Source organism: Haemorhous mexicanus, chromosome Z (assembly GCF_027477595.1).
Source record: "Haemorhous mexicanus isolate bHaeMex1 chromosome Z, bHaeMex1.pri, whole genome shotgun sequence".
Lineage (NCBI taxonomy): Eukaryota > Metazoa > Chordata > Aves > Passeriformes > Fringillidae > Haemorhous > Haemorhous mexicanus.
The window spans coordinates 12,660,018-12,665,962 of NC_082381.1; the positions used below are offsets into that span (position 1 = coordinate 12,660,018).

The 5,945-nt window shown below is 42.5% G+C and overlaps 1 protein-coding gene across 10 annotated transcripts in view; it reads right to left on the bottom strand.

The window, feature by feature from the left end:
- The window catches only part of MEF2C (myocyte enhancer factor 2C), a 171,955-nt gene that overhangs the window by 156,731 nt on the left and 9,279 nt on the right, over nt 1–5,945 (bottom strand). For 2 of the 10 annotated variants that reach the window (XM_059837181.1, XM_059837183.1), the window contains exon 2: nt 5,092–5,190. The gene's annotated coding sequence lies outside the window, so the exon portion shown is untranslated. Of the gene's footprint in view, nt 1–915; nt 1,527–5,091; nt 5,191–5,769; nt 5,895–5,945 lie in introns of those variants that run through there. The other 8 variants (XM_059837192.1, XM_059837191.1, XM_059837184.1 and 5 more) reach the window with 7 other exon arrangements.

Consider the following 5,945-nt stretch of genomic DNA (forward strand, 5'->3'; position numbering starts at 1 on the left):
ACCCACAATGATTCATTAAGTTTTGTTTTGTACCATGCTGCATTGCTTTTTATTATTATTATTATTGTTAGTAGTAGTAGTATGGAAATGGGAATATTAGCTTGTTTTTTATACTTGTTTTTCAGGCTGACAGAAGGTCCCACTAAGTTTTATGGGAAATAATAAGTATTCTAATTACATAATGCAACAATAATCATACAAGTCTCTCATTTACATTAAACTTTATCTTAGCCTGTAAGTGGTTGTACTGCCATTGTGTCAGCTAGTTCTGTAATTCTGATTAGCTCCTTTGTGTTAAAAAATTTAAAGATTACTCAAAGTACTGTTAAAGACCAAAGCATATTGTTCCAGAATCGGTTTGCAGACCACCCCTTTAGCTCCCACATAAATGCAAGGGGTCTTTCCATCTCAAACGTAAGTAATTCAGATGAAAGATGTACAAAGTTGAACACTTGCAAGCGTGCACTACTTAAACTCAAGACTGAAGAGCCTGCGATACAACAAAGTTTAAGAGCATTTCACTGAAACTAGATTGTTTCCCGAGTCTGACAAATCAGAGTGCAAGCACTACAAGGTCATAGCTTTTAAATCAACTAAGAGCCATCTAAATCAAATAAGCTTCCAATACTTCATAATATCAAGCACATAAATTATGTAAACTAACTTCATCAAAGTTTAAACACTTATGACACTGATAGAGACAAGTTCGCCATAATTTACTAGAGATTTAACTCCTGTTTAGCAAGCTACTTTTAAGCAACTGCACAGTCACACTCTAAAAGTCTGCAGGCAACCTCAATTCCAGTTTACATAAAATGACTGATTCATTCTTCAAACGCGGTAGGAAATGTACCTAGGGCTTTTGTACCATGCTCACTACATTTTATTCTGACGCTGAATTTCACATGTACTTACATTGTAAACAGTTAGCTGTTTGGCTGATCAGACTAGTCCTTCAGATATTTTCCTTTCATAGGAAAAAGAAAAAATCCCTTTGCTTCTTCCAGTCTTAAATATTCACCACCTGGTTCAACATGCAGCCGCCTTGAATCACACACTCAACCTTCAAAGTCAATCCAATAAGCAGCCAGAAGATGCCTGGGGTGTGTGCGCGCGTGTGCGTGTGTGTGTGTGGTGCGCGCGTGTGCGCGTGTGTGCTACGTGGAGGAGGAGAAAGTGGCTGAGCTGCTGGTCGGATTAAAAGTAACCGGACTCGTCCTGAGATCGTCCAGGAAGGAAGTGGCAGGAGGCGAATGGGAAAAGGCGAATAGCTCACAGCCTTTGTAACATCGCGGAGGAGAAGGGGGAGGCGAAAAAGGGATTCAAACTACACTCCTGATGAGGTGTCCTTTTCTACTTCTCTCTCTTCCTCCTTTTTCTTCTCTTTCTCCGTGTCTCTATTTCTCTACCTCTCCCACAATCCCAAACGAATGACTCTCTCCTCCCGAGCTGAAGAAATAATCAGTTTCAGTCTTGCAAAAAGGGGGCGGGATCAGATCCCGAAAGCGTTTTAATAAAACAAACATAGAGCAGCAGCAGCGGCAGCAGCTCTTTGCCCCTCTAGTCTAAACTAGATTGATAAATTGCTCCACTACACTACTTTAATTATGTATATGGTATGCAGAATAAATCACTGAGCATCAGCACCTCAATCAAGCACTTTTTAAATGATAATTGCATCTTGGGTGAATCAATCTTTCCATTCCTGACATTTTGCTAATTTTAGTTTTACGGTGGGGGTAATGGCATATGCCCACGCAAACCTAATGACATCCTTTATTACACAAAGCGAAGACAAGGCGGCGAGCCGGTGCGTGTTTTCCCCCTCCTGGAGAGGTACCACAGCGTGCGGAGGGAAGGCAGGAGGGCTGCGAACCTGGGAGGCGCGCACGCCTGGCGGCCGCGCATCTGCGGCCAGTCAGCGCGGCCGGTCAGGTCCCGGCTCTGGGGCAGTAACCAAGCTCGCCGTACCCGGGGATCTGCGGAACCCAGGGCTCGGAACGTCCCTGCGTGTTGCATCCCCTGCACCCCCCCGAGGCGGTACCTTCGGAGTGGCTTCACCTCCGTCGGGGAGGGGCGGGCACCGAGAGGGGGCAGCCGGCCCACGGCCTCCTGCGCAACCCAGAGGGCGCCCCACCCTGCGCCGCCTCCGGAGCCCAGTGCGGCTGCGGTCCTCCGGCAATCGCCCCCGCCCCCGAGACCTCCTGCCCAGCCTCTTGGCTGGGCTCCCTCTCCCGAGACCTGCTCCTGGCTGAGCAGCCCAACTTTCCCAACTCGTCCGGCTCCGCGTCCCGCGACGCGGGGAGTTGCTCCGGCGCAGCGCCGGCTCAGCGGTGCTTTCTCCGCCATGAGCAGCGGCCAGATCCGGGCCCGCTCGCCTCCTCGAGCAGGTCCCGGCCACGAGAAGCTGCCGGAGACGGTCTCATGTCAGACTCACCCGCAGAAATGCAGCATGGAGAGCACGCTGTGTGTGGACTGGGCTTTATTTTTTTTTTAAAGGTTCAGTTGCTTCTAAAACTGGACTGAAAGGACTGTGAGTTTGAATCCCGAGTAAACTCATGCAGCTATTTGAGTAAAACTGGATTTTGCACATACTTTTAAAATTTTTGTGCGGATACCCAACTTTTATGTTCCTTTGGGAGGAGCAGGGCAGTTTGTAAAGGCACAGGATATTATTTTTATGATAGATTAAGGTACTGAAACAGCATACGTGTTAAAACCAAAAAAAAGAAACCCCAAAACCATAAAAACAAACGGCTTAATTCAAACACAGAAATAAATATATATTTGGGTTATTTTAAAACAAGTCCTTGGTCTCATAGTCTTTTCCCCTAGAAACATCTCATTGGGCCACTGACCTACTTCCAAAGCATTTGACAGTGAATAAATACCTTTTCAGTTCAACTGTACTCTTTAAAACATGGATGCTCAAAGCGCAGTCAGAGCAAAATAAAGCTCAGGTAGTTCTAACAAGCACCCTGCAATTGCTCACAATGCAAACCCTTAGAGAATACTGAGGGTCTCATCCATGTCCTGGTCTGTTTGAATGAGAGTACACCACTCTCCGTGCAGTGACATGCTGCAAGTATACCCACACCAATAATGGCAGTGATACTGATGTGCTCAGAGCCACCAGGCAATCAGATACAAGTGAAGCACACTGTACACAGTGGTAAGAGGCACATATGCACGGTAGTGTTAGTGTTCTGAAATTCAGCCTCAGAAACACTGGGAAAGAAATACTTTTCAGCTTCAGGTCTGCTGTGAAGAACGGCAGGAAAGAAATACAGATCAGTTACACAGGTTGTACCCTTGCTATACCTCTTCCATAGACAATTTTGGTCTCCCAGTGAGGCACCCAACTATCCAGTAATATTTGTATATTCTTAGTGGCAAAAAATAGAAAATTATGTTAAGACTTGACGCATTTGTGCTCTAACTGAAAATGACTGGCATCTGCTTTACTTTGTGCAGGATGTATAAGTTTTCTGGTGTCTGGTTAGTTGGTAACACAGCCCTTCAATTGGCAAGACAGAACATGAGTACTGTCATATTTTGAAAGTAGTTATTACAGTAAGCAAATATTTCAGAAAATATTATTATGCAGCAATTTAGAACTTCAGCTACACCTCCATGTTGGCACTTGTGGTCTAATCTTTTTATAGTGGTGACCTTCACATACTGGAGCACCTTAAAGCCATGCCAAGTTTTTGTCACGAGCACAATTAATCAAATCCATGTAAAGGACATCTTGATTTTTACAACAGGATTCAGATGCCAGATGGAAAAACAGATATAAGGGGAGAGATGAGGATTTGTCACTCTTTTCAGGTTTAGACAAGGCATGAACTTATGGAGCATAATTTGAAGTGTTTGGGTGTTTTTGTTTCCCTCTTTTTGGATTTAATTTAAAAACCTGAAATAATTTCAAACAGTAAAAAACCCTTTGTTCTAATGTCTGTACATGTACTGAATCTCCACAAATGCACCCTTTTCAAATTTCTGGCACAAGAAATTTCTGTGAACAGCTTTTCTGCTGTCCACAGTCCATATATAGATCTGCTGACAATTTTTTTCCCCCAATCTACCACCTGAGGCATGCAGTGTCTTAAAACATGAGCATCGGTCATAATGTAATAATTATAAAATCAGATCTCCAAAGGTTTATTAAAGAGTGCATCCAAATATCTCTTTCCATTACAAGTGTGATTCCTTCAAGGTAACATTTCCTTTGAAGATGATTATCAAAGTATATTTTAGTTCTTTTGTGAATGCAGAATATATTTTTCCCTTAGGACAAATGAGATAGTCAGCTTACATCCTTTAATACATCCTCACTGAAAAACAGTGAGGTTACTATGAAAAAATTACTCACCTCCTTTGTGTCTTAACCCTGGTCTAGCTTGGTTTTTATCTTTTGTTTAAAGTTCTGCAAAAACCCACTTCACTCTACACCTTGCTTTCTTCCGCCACCTCCCTATTTGTAAGAGCAACACAGTATAACTCTTCTTCCCATGTCTGGCTGCTTTTAAACTTGGCCCACGCTGGGTGCAGCTCTTGAAGAGAGCTTTATGAAATTATTTTAAAGTGAGCTGGGGCGGTTGCCACAGCAACCCACCCTGAGAGAAATCGAGGCTATAGATTAATCTACCCCACAAGATTATTCAGCTGTACTGTATTTGTTCTTCATTCATTCAGAATATTCCCTCAAACCATATGCTTTTATAATGAACAAAAATATATAAACTCAGATAATTTCAAAGATAGCAGGGTTGTATTCCAGGAGCACAAATTAATTGCTTTGTAAACCTCTGCAATGAGATAACACATTCATGATTCCTTGCAAAATTGTTAAATTGCAAAAAAATATATCTGCAAGGTATGCACTGCTGACATATTAACTTAAAATAAAATGGCATGCCATTACTAAAATGGTGTTATCACCACACACATCATGCAATGATTACATAGGTGTACTTGTATGGATATAACACACTAGAGCTTTGCTCTCCAAGTTTTGCTTTGAACAAAAATCTAAATATAATAAATAGTACTTGATGATATTAAATGTAAAAAATATTAAACACTCACCACATACACCCTCTTTATTGTCAAAATCATCCGCCTCCAATGCTTTACTTAATCTTTCCCATGGTAGTTACTTCACAGTTTACAATTCGTGTTCGGCACCTTGGATGTTTAAGAGCAAAAAGTAGCATGTTATTAAAATTCAAACCTTCAATATATTTTAGGAGATTAATGAAGTAATTTCTAAAAAGAATATGAATCTTTACTGATGTGCACTTAGGCCTATCTTACTTTCAAGTAGCTTGATGTTTTCAGAAGCTGTTATAAACTCCATCTAAATCCTACCTTAGGGATGCTACACTATCAGTAAAATTACAAAAATATTGATTGCAGGCTGTACTTATCCTCCAGTTGGTATTTATACTTTGACATGCATTTTGGAAAACACAGCCATCTCATTGTTTAATAAATGCCTGTTTAAAAGGTCAGGGTGAATTATAAAGTGGTAAAATTTGGCATATTAATTTTGTTCCTTCTGTAAAGGGCTTTGGTGCTGACTCCAAACATGCATCTCCTTGAGCGTCCTTTGAGGAAGGCAACTAGGTAGCACCCACTGAAGTTTTTTTTACCCCAAATATTCATTTTTCTCTGCACACGTAGTTGCAGTGTAGAGGGGGTCCCAACCGAAACGACTTGGTTTTGAGGGGTGACCTTTCTGACCTCTGCTCCAACCCCTCGCACCTGCACACAACATTACCCGGGCTTCTCATCATTTATTTATTGACTCATAATTTCAACGTGCTGGGCTGTCCCTCCTGGTGAGGCGGTCGGGCATCACAGCAGGAGTAGGCAGAGGCCCATTCTTCCTGCTCCGCGGATCTGGCGGCGCCGGGCGGGGCAGCGAGTGCGAGGGGGTC